Below are 14695 nucleotides of genomic sequence, written 5' to 3'. Positions count from 1 at the left end.
GTAAATGGATTTATTTTAACCAAGAGAAAGAACAAAGCACTCCTTGGTGTTGTTGTCAGCCATACACCCTGCCAGACAATTATGCACAAGGATCGCCTGACCAGCCTCTCCTTGAGGATTTCATAGATTTCATAGACATTAGGGCTGGAAGGGACCTCGGAAGATCATCGAGTCCAGCCCCCTGCCCAAAGGGCAGGACGTCAGCTGGGGTCATAGGATCCCAGCAAGATAAGTATCCAGTTTCATCTTGAAGGATATCTCTTCATTCCCTGTGCTGCTGCTGTTGCTGCTGCTGCCTGGACACGTTTCTGTTGTCTGGCCACTGCCTGTTGTGCTTCTTCTTCCCACAGCTCCTTGAAAAGCTCTCCTTGGCTCTCACAGATATTGTGCAGCATGCAGGTTGCCACTACAAAGGCCGTGATATTTTCTTGCTCCATCTGGAGCCAGCATGTAAGTGCCCTCCATTGTCCTTTGAGTCAGCCAAATGCACAATCCACAGCCATCCTGCAACTGCTCAGATGGTACTTAAAAACCAGCTTCTGTGGGTTGGTGACGCTCCCTCCATAAGGCTTCATGAGCCAGGGCTTTAAGGGGTAGGCAGCGTCCGCTGATATAACCAGGGGAATGGTGACACTGCGGATCACTGTCTTCTCCACGCCAGGTGTGTAGTGTCCTTTCTCCACGAGGCCAGGCAGAGCGGAGTTTCTGAACATGCGTGCATCATGAGCACTGCCAGCCCACCTGGTATAAACGTTCATGAACCAGCCCCAGCAGTCCACTACAGCTTACAGGATCATGGAGGCATATCCTCTCCTATTTGTGAAAGTCCTCCCCCTTCCCACAGGGCGCAGCACTGGGATGTGAGTGCTGTCTAAAGTCCCTATGCAGTTTGGGAACCCCTTCTCATTAAAGCCATCTATGACTTGCTGCTGATGTGCCAGGTGGATAATTTTGTTTGCAGCTATCTCCTTAAGCAGCTGGCATACCTCATGAGATGCCAGCCCGACCATGCAGGCAGCCACGACGAACTGGTTCGCGATGTAGTGGAGGCTGGATGGGCTGGCCAGCTTCATGATGGCCATTGCAACCCTCTTGTCTGGTGGGATGGCCCAAGACATGTTAGTGTCCTGCCTCGCAACATGAGGCCCCAGCATCGAGACGATATGATAGAGTGTCTCCCTTTGCATTTGGAACATCTCCAGCCACTGCTGGTCGTTCCAAGTTGTCAGTATGATTCGCTCCCACCAGTCCAAGCTGCTATCGTGGGCCTACATGTAGATTCTGGTCCATGTAGACCATGGACCAGACCATGGACTAGGACCATGTAGATTCTGGTCCTCCACAGGTTTCTCAACAGAGCCCGGTCAAATTCCACTTCTTTGCTTTTCTCCATGTGTTCCAAGCCCTCCAGGTGCCTGTATCTTCTTTTTCTTATTGTCATCAATGCTGTTAAACCAGGAATACAACTTGCAACTGAACACTGTAGCACAGTTCCTATCCTTCTCAAGCATTCCAGCAGTAATCCCCAGGTAAACAGCATTTACAGAAGCAGTACTGCCACCTCCTCCTCCTCCTCACCCATGTCCTCCATATTCTCAGTGTCGGAGGACTCTTCATGGTTTTGTTCTCCATCGTCGTGTATTTGATCCTTATTCTCCATTTTGTCCCTCTCTGTCAGCCGCAGCTTCTCACTCGTCTGCCCCAAGTGGGGACCAGGGACTGTAGGGTGTTCTGTGGTCTGGAGCTTGGTGTATCTGCTTTTTCAACACTTCACCCCGACACCCTGGGGCATTGGGGCTTTTGCACATCCTTTCATCCTGAGCTTAGCAGCCACTGGTGTTCTGATGTAATCAAACTTGCAAACAAAAAATGTTTTGCCTACTCCTCCCCTAGTAACATGGGTTACTCAAAACTTTTGCCACTTTAGGGAAGACAGGCTGTACTTCTGTAATAAAATTATTTTGCAGCAGCAGGCAGGTAGGTATCAATTTTTGCAACATTCCTGGCCATTGAGCAGCCATCCCAAAGTACAAAGGCCTTATCTACCCCACCACCAGATCTTTTTTGTTGTTAACTGAGTGCTTCCTCACCTTTGAGTGTTTTGACACTTACAGGTAATGACTTCACAATCCTTGGAATTTTCCCAGACCCTCATGCAAGCACAGCCTGAGTATAAAGGCACCCCCCAAAAAAATTGCCAGTCCTCTTTCACAAATTGCTTGTGCTGTTGACCACAAACTGCTTCGCCATGTCTTAGAAAGCCAAGGCCAGCAGTATGGAGCTGACAGCTCTGGAGGCAGATACCTCCAGTGCCTGTGGACCCAAATGGACCCAGGAAGAACTGGAGGACTTAATCAACATTCGGTTGTAGCAAAGGATCATAGACAGGCTGGAAAGTAGGAGGAATAAGCTTGTTTATGTTAAGATCACAAAAGACATCCAGGCATGAGGGCACAATCATGACTGGGCCCAGGTCTGGTGCAAGATCAAGTCCCCGAGATCAGCGTTTTACAGAGTCAAAGGTGCGAACTCTTGTTCTGGGGCAGGTCGCACAATTGCCCCCTTCTATGACAAACTGTCCATCATTCTCTCCAAGGATATGGGTGACAACCTGGATATGGAGACTTTCAGCATTGGGGTTGGGTAGGAGGAGGAGGAGGTGGCAGCAGCCTCTCCTGAGGGTGAAACCACGAGCATGTCTTAGCTGTATGGAGACTGCTCCCTGTTTCCTGATGAGTAGCAGTAAGAACGGTCGGTCACCATACACTTAGTGCCACTTAGCCCCTCCATTCCATGGACTAGCACAGACGATGAAGCAGAGGAGGTGGAGGGTAAGGAAGAAACCCATGTGGCCGATACATTATCTACTATTACTGAGACCCAAGAACATACTGGACCTGGTAAGTTTTTGTAATGTGCCTCTTGCCACTGCAGGCAATACCTGGTACATGCTGGTTGGGTTTGGGGGGCCAGGGGAGAAATTAATATGTTGCTGTACATGGGTCACCATGTTCTTTCGGTGGTGGTGCATGACAGGTTTGATAGCTCATAATGTAACAGACACCAAACTAATTATTTGCTTTAATTAATTTTTTGCAGCTAGCATGGGCAGTGGCAGCCATGGACCTTTCTGAAGCGAGTACTTGTAAGTTTTGGGCAGTACGAGTGGTGCCCCACTGTTGTGGGGTCTGTTTCTGTGCCTGTTGGCATTTTGTGCACTGCATGGTGGGAGGTGTACTTTCCTTTTCTTGCAGGAAAGGCAATCTTGCTTTTTTATTTGTTTTTCAGCCACCACGACCCATGGCCACCTGGAACGGCACCCACTCACACTACAGCAAAGCACTGCAGAGATTTTTGCAGCAAGCAGAGATGGTCTCACGAAACCTTGCTCAAGGTTTTGGTGGACTCAGTAGCCAGAGCAGAACATATAGATGCCTGGTGGGACGAACTCTGTGAGTCACCTGCGTTGAATTACAGAGGTCACAGGACACTTTCATTGATGCCTTTCAGAGTGTGCAGAAGTACCTAAATAAATGGGTATGATGCCTGAAAGGGAAAAGTCAGTCTGCTTGTCTTGCCTCTGTGCCAGACAAGTGGAGAATTACAGCTGAGCCTGTTCCCCCTAACTCAGTGGGGTCACAGGATGGCCATATGACTGCCAGCAGGGCCAGAAGAGTGCCATTGCATTTCAGGGAGACAGGAGTGGTTCAGGGTCATGGTGGGGTGAAGGCAAAGAAGCACAGGTAACTACAATAGTGTGTTGCAAACAATAAAACCTCATGGTTTCCTGGCTTCTTGTGTCTGCCTCCATATCCACTCTTACACTGCTTCGTTGCAAAGGTGGATTTCATTCTTTGTTTGGGTTCATTGCTCTCTGTTTGTTTTTCCTGATGCTTGCTGCATAGTGCTGGGGGATAGGGGTTGGCAATCTCTCTTGCACAGGTACACAGGGGAGCTCCAGTGGTAAACAGGAGGGCTCCCTGGGTGGATTGCAACAATCAAGTGTTGGGCTGCACACCAACATTTTGCAAAGGCTGGCGTGTCACCCCCCAGCAGACTGACTTGCTTTTTTGCACGCCACCAGCCACTTCGAAAAGTTGCCCGCAGGGGCTCATGCCTTCCCAGGCTCACCCTTCACAACCCTTCCTTGCATTTTGCCTAGATGGAAACTTTGAAAATGTGCTTTTTCAAGATTCTTTTCATGCTCTTTTCCAGCCAGGTGCCAGGCACTGTCTCCTATGTTTTGGAACACCAAAGTGAGGCTGTGGGTGGAGGGGGGTGGGGGGCAGCATAGGGTTTAAGTCCTGCTTTGCTTGCACACAAACCAAGGGACTTTGCAAACTTTTCCACCTTCTTTTCATGCTCCTTTCCAGCCTGGTGCCAGAGTGCCTGTTTTTCCACACCAAAAAGAAGCTGCCGACTGGGGGGAGGGGGGGAGGTGGGGAGGGTTCAACCACTATAAATTGGGAGAGCAGAGGTCGGGGTGCATATTTGCTGTATTGAGGAAGGTTTGAGGCGGGTGAGGGATGACAACACAGTGGGGGCAGAGAAGGACTCGCCCCAGTCATGACACTTGCCCCTGGGGGGCACAGCAATGCGAATCCAGGGTTTGAGAAGACTGCAGGCTGATCAAGTGGGGTGCAGTGAAGCTTTGAGTGCTATTTGATGCCTGCACCTCTGTGACGTGCAACTTGAAAGAGGACATAGATTCATAGATATTAGGGTGAGAAGGGACCTCAGTAGGTCATTGAGTCCAACCCCCTGCCCTGGGCAGGAAAGAGCACTGGGGTCAGACAACCCCAGCTAGGTGCTTGTCCAGTCTCCTCTTGAAGACCCCCCAAGATAGGGAAGAACACCACCTCCCTTGGAAGCCCATTCCAGATTCTAGCAACCCTTACTGTGAAGAAGTTCTTCTTAATGTCCAACCTAAATTTGCTGTCTGACAATTTGTGGCCATTGTTCCTAGTTACTCCAGGGGGTGCCCTAGTAAATAGAGCATCTCCTATTCTCTGCTGCCCTCTCCTGGTGAATTTATAGGCAGCTACAAGATCACCTCTCAGACTTTTCTTGGAAGGCTGAAGAGATCTAGGTCCCTCAGTCTCTTCTCGTAGGGCCTTGCCTACAGGCCTCTAACCATGAGATTAGCCTCTTCTGAACCCTCTTGAGATTCTCCGCATTCCTCCTGAAGTGCGGCGCCCAAAACTGGACGCAGTACTCCAAATGCAGCCTGACCAGTGCTGCATAGCAGGGAAGCATCACCCCCCTGGACTTGTTCGTCATGCCTCTGCTAATGCATGGTAAAGTGCAGTTAGCCTTTTTGATCGCTTTGTCACATTGATGACTCATATTCATCTTGGAGTCCACTATGACTCCAAGATCCCTTTCCGCTGCTCTGCTGCTGAGACGGTCATCCCCCAGCCTATAAGTGTGTTGGTGTTGCCCAGGTGTAGCACTTTGCACTTGTCTTTGTTGAACTACATCCTATTTTGTTCTGCCCATTTTTCCAAATAGTCCAGATCCACCTGGATCTATTCCCTACAATCTGGTGTGTTAACTTTGCCCCATAATTTGGTATCATCTGTGAACTTGGATGGGGTGCTTTCCATGCCCTTGTCCAAGTCACTGATGAAGACATTGAATAGTACCAAGCACCGAGCCTTGCGGAACTCCATTGCCCACATCTTTCTAGGGTTATATCAACCTGTCCACCACAACAAAAACAAGAAATTGTTTTGTAGATATATAGGGAGTAAAAGGAAGGCCCAGGGAGGAATAGGACCCCTGCTAAATGGGCAGAAACAACTGGTGACGGACAGGGGGGACAAGGCTGAACTCCTCAATGAGTTCTTTGCCTCAGTGTTCCTAAGCGAGGGGCACGACAAGTCTCTCACTGGGGTTGTAGAGAGGCAGCAGCAAGGAGCCAGACTTCCATGCGTAGACCCTGAGATGGTGCAGAGTCACCTGGAAGAACTGGATGCCTTTAAGTTGGCAGGCCTGGATGACCTCCATCCGAGGGTGCTGAAGGCACTGGCCGACATCATTGCAGAGCCACTGGCGGGAATATTTGAACGCTCGTGGTGCACGGGCCAAGTCCCGGAGGACTGGAAAAGGGACAATGTGGTCCCCATTTTCAAGAAGGGGAGGAAGGAGGACCCGGGCAACTATAGGCCAGTCAGTCTCACCTCCACCCTTGGCAAAGTCTTTGAAAAAATTATCAAGGCTCACATTTGTGAGAGCCCGGCAGGACAAATTATGCTGAGGGGAAACCAGCACGGGTTTGTGGCGGGCAGATCGTGCCTGACCAACCTAGTCTCTTTCTATGACCAGGTTACGAAACGCCTGGACACAGGAGGAGGGGTGGATGTCGTATACTTAGACTTCAGGAAGGCCTTTGATACGGTATCCCACCCCATACTGATGAGCAAGTTAAGAGGCTGTGATGTGGATGACTGCACAGTCCGGTGGGTGGCGAATTGGCTAGAGGGTCGCACCCAGGGAATCGTAGTGGATGGGTTGGTTTCAACCTGGAAGGATGTGGGCAGTGGGGTCCCGCAGGGTTCGGTCCTTGGACCGATACTCTTTAATGTCTTCATCAGTGACTTGGACGAGGGAGTGAAATGTACTCTGTCCAAGTTTGTGGATGATACAAAACTGTGGGGAGAAGTGGACACGCCGGAGGGCAGGGAACAGCTGCAAGAAGACCTGGACAGGTTGGACAAGTGGGCAGAAAACAACAGGATGCAGTTCAACAAGGAGAAATGCAAAGTGCTGCACCTAGGGAGGAAAAATGTCCAGCACACCTACAGCCTAGGGAATGACCTGCTGGGTGGCACAGAAGTGGAAAGGGATCTTGGAGTCCTAGTGGACTCCAAGATGAACATGAGCCAGCAGTGTGACGAAGCCATCAAAAAAGCCAATGGCACTTTATCGTGCATCAGCAGATGCATGACGAATAGGTCCAAGGAGGTGATACTTCCCCTCTATCAGGCGCTGGTCAGACCGCAGTTGGAGTACTGCGTGCAATTCTGGGCGCCGCAATTCAAGAGGGATGCGGATAACCTGGAGAGGGTCCAGAGAAGAGCCACTCGTATGGTTAAGGGCCTACAGACCAAGCCCTACAAGGAGAGACTAGAGAAACTGGACCTTTTCAGCCTCCGCAAGAGAAGGTTGAGAGGCGACCTTGTGACTGCCTATAAGTTCATCACGGGGGCACAGAAGGGAATTGATGAGGATTTATTCACCAAGGCGCCCCTGGGGGTTACAAGAAACAATGGCCACAAGCTAGCAGAGAGCAGATTTAGATTAGACATTAGGAAGAACTTCTTCACAGTTCGAGTGGCCAGGGTCTGGAACGGGCTCCCAAGGGAAGTGGTGCTCTCCCCTACCCTGGTGGTCTTCAAGAGGAGGTCAGATAAGTATCTAGCTGGGGTCATCTAGACCCAGCACACTTTCCTGCTTATGCAGGGGGTTGGACTTGATGATCTATTGAGGTCCCTTCCGACCCTAACATCTATGAATCTATGAACTCTCTCAGTGCAACCCCTAAGCCAATTTGCCACCCACCTGACCATGTAATCATTTACATCACAGCCTGTTAGTTTATTTACAAAAACAGAACGCGATACCGTATCAAAGGCCTTCTTAAAGTCTAGGTAGATGACATCTACCTTGACTCCTGTATCTAAGCATTTTGTGTCCTGGTCATAAAAAGAAACAAGGTTAGTCAGGCAGGATCTACCTGCAGTGAACTTGTTCTGATTTCCTTTCAGCATTATTTCCCCTGCTGGGCTCCCACAAATGTGATCCTTAATGATTTTTTCCATAGTTTTTCCAAGGATGGAGGTGAGACTAACTGGCCTATAGTTTCTTGGTTCATCCCTCCTCCCCCTCTTGAAAATAGGGACCACATTGGCCCTTTTCCTGTCCTGGAGTGATGTGCTACACACCAACTTTGGTAAGTGACACCCGACACTTGTCTGTGCCCTGAAGGTGGCAGGATTGTCCCTAGGGCGGGCACAAATACAAGCAACTGCCCTGGGCACAGTGCTTTGGGGGCCCTGCAGACACAGGTGGAACAGACGGAGAAACTTCTCAGTGCTGCCGTCGGCCTCGCATCTGGATGGTCACCAACTCCCCTCTCCCCGCTGCCACTGCCACGGCACATGGGATTGGCTTTGCGTGGGGGGGGCTAATTTGCCCATGGCCCTGCACCAGAGGCATACCATGGGTCTCCAGGGACCAGGGGACAAGCCCAGGGTACTGCTGCTCTCACTCCCACATACACCCTGGACAAGATGCCTTCTGCAGCAGTTTTGATGGTGGGGAGGGAGGGGAATTGAGCAGTGCGGAGTGGTGGCACCCCTTTTCACAACTGTCAATGGCCCCCCCTTTGTGTCTGTGCTGGGGCGGCTGTGCTGCCCACCGCTGTCAGTGCGCCACTGCCCTGCACCCTGATAGGGTCATCTCTGGTGGGGGGGAGGGGGGCTGCATTGTTTAGTTCAAATTTATTGTAAACAGGACCAGTGGAATTTTATGCGCATGAAGGAAGGTACACAAGGTGCACAAGAGGCACCAATATAAATTCTGATGCTCAATCTATCCTCCCTTCACTCTGGGGCTGGCCACAAATGTGGAGGCTTTCTTCTTGGTTGCTGGCAAAGACCTGCAGCAAACTCCTTCCTGGGGTCCGGGTAGTAGGCCCAGGCCTGTGGGCTCTTTGCCCCATCTGCCCACCTCTGCACCTCTCTGTTACACACATATAACTGTTGAATTGTTGCTGGTCACAAAGGAAGCTGTGCTCCTGAGTATGACCACTGCAGTGGCAGAAGCTGAGTTTTCTTCACTGGCTTTGGCCTGAGCACCAGCTCGATTTGCACAAGTTCTGCAGCCCCACTTCATATAGTCTTCTCTCCCTCCTCCTGGTTACTGGCCATGTCCCAGCAAATTTGGACTGGGATACATGTCTTTTGACTGGAGAAAAGCTTCTTGTTGTGGAAAACACGCCCTGCCTTTCATAGTCTTCTCACCCTTCTCCTGGTTAGCTATGACCACTGCAGTGGCAGAAGCTGAGGCTTCTTCACTGACTTTGGCCTGAGCATCAGCTCAATTTGCACAAGCTCTGTAGGCCCACTTCATATAGTCTTCTTGCCTTCCTCCTGGTTACTGGCCATGTACTGCATCAGCATGAGCTGGACAAGTTCTGCAAGTGCATTTCATTCATTGCTGCAGAGGGCTCAGGGTGCAGGTCAGGCCTTCCACTAATGAGGCTGTTACCTGTCAGCTCTGTCTTCCTGAGGGAGGACTGGCACACAGCTTGCTGGACTTACAAAGGACTTTTTCTATTCCCCCCCCGTCCCCACCCCACACCCCCCACACACACACTCCCATACCTCATTTAACCAGAACTAAGCAGAAGAAAAGTTTAATAGGCATTTTGGGTACATTCTCCGGTCCCACTGTGGGAGGCCTATTTAAACTTGATTGACTAACAAAAACTCGGTTTCCGGGTTAGGGAATGCTGAGGCAAAAGACCAAGTCAGAGGCGGTATGGTCAACATTTGAACAATGGTTAAGGGTTCATCACAATGTCCAGCCCATTGGAGCCCTGACCACAAATGCTGTCATACTTTTCCCAGGCTGCCTGGTGGAAGTCCTCCCCACAAAGTTTATGAACACTCATGCTAAACCGAAGCTTATTCACAACAGGTAAACTACAAAACCCTGATGCTGCAAGCCATCTGAGAAGAAACAATATGGTATCCCATCCAGTATCTCTTCTATTCATAAGAATTTCAAGCTGGCTTCTAAGTGCCTAGTTACCCCTTAACTTTATGTTTTTCCTGGTTATTAATCAGTTTCTTGAGCTGTTCCAAACCAGATAACCCCTTGTCGACATAAAAGATAACTATTTACACCAGGCATGTCCAACATACGGCCCATGGGCTGCCATGCTGCCCGCCAAACCATTTTATCTGGCCCACGGCAGTGGAGCATGGAGTTGTGGTGGCAGTGGCAGGGCCACCACGGAGCGCGGAGCCATGGCAGTGGAGCATGGAGCTGCAGTGGTGGCGGCAGCACTGGCGGAGCTACCGCGGCAGAGTGTGGAGCCGTGGTGGCAGAGAGCAGAGTTGCAGCAGCGGCAGCGGTGTTGGGGCAGCGGCGAGGCAGGCAGGGCCGGCCTGAGGGCCCTAGCTGGCAGTGAGGGGAGGGGAGCTGCTTACCCCTGCGGGGCCCAGCTCATCAGTGAGCTAGGTCCTGCCGCAGCTGCCCTGAGGGCTGCGTGGAGCAGGGCTGCCTCAGCCATGCCTGATTGGATGAGCTGGGGATGGGCTTTATTTGTTTTCCCTTGCATGTCTATTACTACTAGTACCATCATAAATTTCATATACTTAGCAATAAATAACTTTCATAGTCAAACTGGTGGTAACCGGGTATATTTTTCCTTCTCTACTTCTCCTTCCCCACTTGCTCTGCAGCAATACTTCTTTTACCTAAGCCAAAGATCCCTGTGAAGCCCAAAAATACTGTGTGGTCTGCTCATCAAGAGGCTACCACTAGGTAGCAAAAAGATGGGGATGTGCTAAGTTTAAGACACATAAGGGGATCAGCTTATATGGGCTGGTTGACCCAGTTTGGCTCAGACGTGCCCTAATGAACTGAATGCTGGCCCATGAGAACGTCAGCTGGACATCCAGCTGGATTCAGAGGTGTTCTGCATCTGACTGCATTTTATTCTTACCTTAATGAACTGATTCTTGGCATATGAGGGTGTCAGCCTGTCCCTGCTGATCAACCTGGACGGGTCAGGCATGTCACATTAAATCTGTGTGTGTTTGTATGTATGTGTCTGATTTGGTGGCTGGAGAAACCCAGCCCCATTGAACTAAGTCCTGCAAGATAACTCCATTGGGGGTGAGGACTTGCAGAAGGGAGAGATACAGCTCCATATAGAAACACAAGCAGCAAATTGATAGAATTACAAAGACCCTAGAAACGTATCCCTAATAAATGAGCACACCCCAAAGTGATGGGCAAATCTGGTAACAAAACTGAGGCTTGAGTTTCTTTTCTGAATTGTGGATGCCTTCTTCTTGGCTGCTGGCCAAGATGTTCACAGTCCGGTTAATAGGCTTAGGCCTGTGGGCTCTTTGCCCCACTTGCCCACCTCTGCCTTATACTGCTCCATTGTCCCTAGTAACTTTCAAATTGTTGCTGGCAACAAAGAAAGCTAAGCTGAGCTTTCTTCACTGGCTTTGGTCTGAGCATCAGCTCAATTTGCACAAGTTCTGCAGGCCCATTTCATAGTCTTCTTGCCCTCCTCCTGACTTTTGGCCATGTCCCAGCAAATTTGGACTGAGGTACATGTATTCTGACACCCACCCACCACTCTGTCTCCTCAAGGTTTCTGTCTCCTTGAGTTTCTTCTCTGACTTGCGAAAGCAAGGAAGACTTTAAATAAATAGGATAACAGAAAGTAGAAACTAGAAAGTCTCACCCCCCCCCCCCCCGACCTGAGCGGGCCCCTCCCTCCCTACCTAAGTTTTTGGCCAGCAAAGATTTCAAAGTTACAGTGTAACGGAGAGTAGCATGGCCTGACTCCGCCAGCCAGCTGTGTCGGGCTATTCATCTCCACCTGTGGGGGCCCCTAGAGGACTGTGCCTGGGGGCCCCCCTTGACCCAGACATCTTCCTGCTGGAACATGTTCAGTAACCAGGAGTGGGGTGCAGGATGCCTGCCTCCCTCCATCCCTCTCCCCCACCCACGGTCCAACTCAGCCAGCCAGTTGAGTCGAGCCATACATCTCCACCCGAGGGGACCCGTAGGGGACTGTGCCTGGGCCCCCCCCCCCCCCTCCCTAATTAAGCTTTGTGGGTGGGTTTGTTTAGTCTTCTTTCTTCCAAGAAAATGCTGGTGCACACTAGCACTGACCAAGCATTTGACCTCCCTCCATCCGATAACAGACCACTCTGCAACTTTCCAGTAATGCCATGACTCCATAAAAGTTGCAGGGTCATCAGTAACCAGGAACGGCCTGTAAACAGGAAGAGCCAGTAACTAGACTGGCTACCTGCCTGCCTCCTGCCCTCTCACCCTCCCACCATGCAGCCCTCCATCCATCCACATCATATCAAGGGATTACTCAAGGGATCATGGGAGCATATTGTGAATCGGTGTTTTATACTATTGTGTTGCATTGCTGGCAATGGCTGTACTGTAAAAAACTCTATTCACCAGTTGACTACCAACTGCATTACTGAGTTAAAAAAAATGTCTATACTGTTTTAGCTTTATTGAGATTTCTCAGTCAAATTGATTGCAATTCAATTTATTGTGAAAAAAATAAAGATGAGGAACAAAAAAAATCTGATTTGTACTTGCTCCTGCTTGATTTTAGGGCATGGACCTGGAAGCGGGGGAATGGTTTGCAGCCAGCCAGAGGTGGGAGTGAGTGCAGCAGCTTTGTAGGCTGGACACAAAGCTGATCACGGCCAGTATTTGAGTTTGGGTGGCCTCCCCTCCAGGCACCTCAATAATATGTCTGGGGACAGCCATCTGCTGCATAACATTTCTGGCCTCTCTATAGGGAGCAGAGTGCTTTTTGAAACCCTGGCCTTGGCCAATTAGCAGCTCCCTGCTTAGCTGAGACCCATCTGATACGGACATGCCAATACTTAGTGGAGGAGAGGGAAGTATTACAAATTTCTTGAATTTGGATGAAAAGAAGTTCTCCCACAATGATGCTTCCTTTGAATACACTTGATTTTGTGGAGGCCTAGAGGTAGCTGAAGAGATTACCCTGGGCTGCCTTTGGAGTGCTGCTCCTCTCACCTTCTCCCTGTCTTTTGAGAAGGCTGAGAGGAGAGCTATGGCAAAGGAGGACAAAGCAATCCTGAACAAAATCTGATGAGCTCTCTCCAGGAGAGGAGCAGGTTGCAGCTAAACCGGAGCGGGGGGAAGTCTGCAAACCTGGCTCCAAAAGGTGCTGTATACAGGATTTTGTAAAGAAAACATTGCATTGCAAAGAAAGCATTGAAAAAAAATCATTTTTGCATCGCACCTCCCATAACAGTATAGCCTGCAAAGAAAAAACTCAGAAAAAAAGAAGCTGTTTGGGAGCTGCAGCAGCAGGCGTTAACCCCAACCCTCCCCCCTCCTCCCCTTGGCAACCATACATATTAAATGCATTATAATGCATTAAAGATTTGCTAAAGGCTAAAGGCCCTGGGAGGTCTATGCATGGAGAAGTTTTGCAGATTGCCTGCTTACCACTGTGGGTGGGTAGGGTTTTTTAGTCTTTTTTCTTACAAGACATGGTGGCTGCACTGCAACCTAGCTAGCACTTAGCAAGCATTCAACTTCCCTCTCCCCAGTAAGGGTCTACCCTGCAACTCTTTGCAACTCTTTCTAGTAATGCCATGACTTCACAACCCTGCCCCACCAAGCACAGCATCCCCACCACACTGAGGCAGGTGCGGTCTCTGAAAACCAACCCAACCACCCACCCACCCCAAAGAAAACATGACACATATATAGAGCAAAAATAAAAAACTCTTTACTGAAAACACTGCAGCTTTAACAATAACTATATAGAACTTTACAATATAAAATATATACAAAAAAAAATTCAAAATCTGAAGATATTTTCACTCTACTCCTCTTCGCTATCTTCACTCTACTCTCCTCTTCACTAGGCTGTGGGCTGTTTGCCGCCCCCAGAGAGTTCTGTCCCTGAAAGTTTTCTGTGAGCAGGGGGGAAAAAAAGGAAGAAGAGGAAAAGGAGGAGGGTATGGCTCATAGTCGAAAAACTGGACTTTTGACCCTCCCCACAAAATCGGTGGCACATATTACCTAAATATCACCTGGGACGCTGCATATCCTGGGCATTGGGTCTGGCAGGCAGTGTCCTGCTGCCCCTGGACTTTTGGTCATGGTTCTAAAATGGAATGTGATGAAGTTCAGAAGGTTTACAATATTGAAGGAAGTCATCTAACCACTCATTCCAAAGTTTCAAACTACCTGCAAAATACTTACCATTACGGTGATGCTGCAGCTGTTGTCAGAAGCTAAGCCCATGGTAGTGGCAGCACATGACAGGTGTGGGGGTCACATCCCCTACAGCTCCTATCCTTGCCTCCAGGAAAATATCAGTAGCTTTACAACCAGGCAATGTTACTGATCTGGTTATAAAGACAGCCAGGTATCCAAAATGGCTGCCATAATCAGGCACCTGCTGGCAGCTTGGCTCAGGCCCTTAAAGTGGCAGACACCTACAGTGCCCTGCCACAGAGGGTACATGGACAGGGGGGGCGGACATACACTATAAGTGGCAGGGGGGTGGAAAAACTAAGAGGGGGTAGAAAATTAAGCGATTATTTGCCTCCCCCCATTTTAAAATAATAATTGGTCTGAGTGGACCCGACCCAACTTGAACTGCGTGCAGTGAGGGAGGAGTGAAGGAGGGTAAAAAAAAGAACACAAAGCAGCACCTAGTGACTAAAGGCTGTAAACACAGCACCCCCTCATGGCAAAGGGGATTAATTAGAAGTCTTTGGAGTGTCTGGCTGTTTGCACAAACAAATCAACAGTTGGAGAGGCGTAACTGGAGAGCACGGCAAATTAACACATCTCCGAGTGGTGTTAGTTTAAGGCACTAAATGGACTTTAGAATGGTGGGAAATCCCGGGTCATGCAAACA

General features: G+C 49.7%; 1 long non-coding RNA gene across 1 annotated transcript; it reads right to left on the bottom strand.

Moving 5' to 3' along the window:
- Window positions 1-13530: 13530 nt before the first annotated feature.
- LOC109285692 (uncharacterized) lies at window positions 13531-14188 on the bottom strand. Its single transcript, XR_002093514.2, has 3 exons — window positions 14032-14188; window positions 13849-13933; window positions 13531-13739 (listed from the first exon to the last, which is right to left on the bottom strand). It is a non-coding gene; the product is annotated as an uncharacterized LOC109285692 (long non-coding RNA).
- Window positions 14189-14695: the final 507 nt, after the last annotated feature.

The sequence above is a fragment of the Alligator mississippiensis genome, chromosome 5 (assembly GCF_030867095.1).
Source record: "Alligator mississippiensis isolate rAllMis1 chromosome 5, rAllMis1, whole genome shotgun sequence".
Classification (NCBI taxonomy): Eukaryota; Metazoa; Chordata; order Crocodylia; family Alligatoridae; genus Alligator; species Alligator mississippiensis.
Note: the sequence above shows the minus strand (reverse complement) of the source record. Positions and strands in the feature narration are given on the sequence as shown.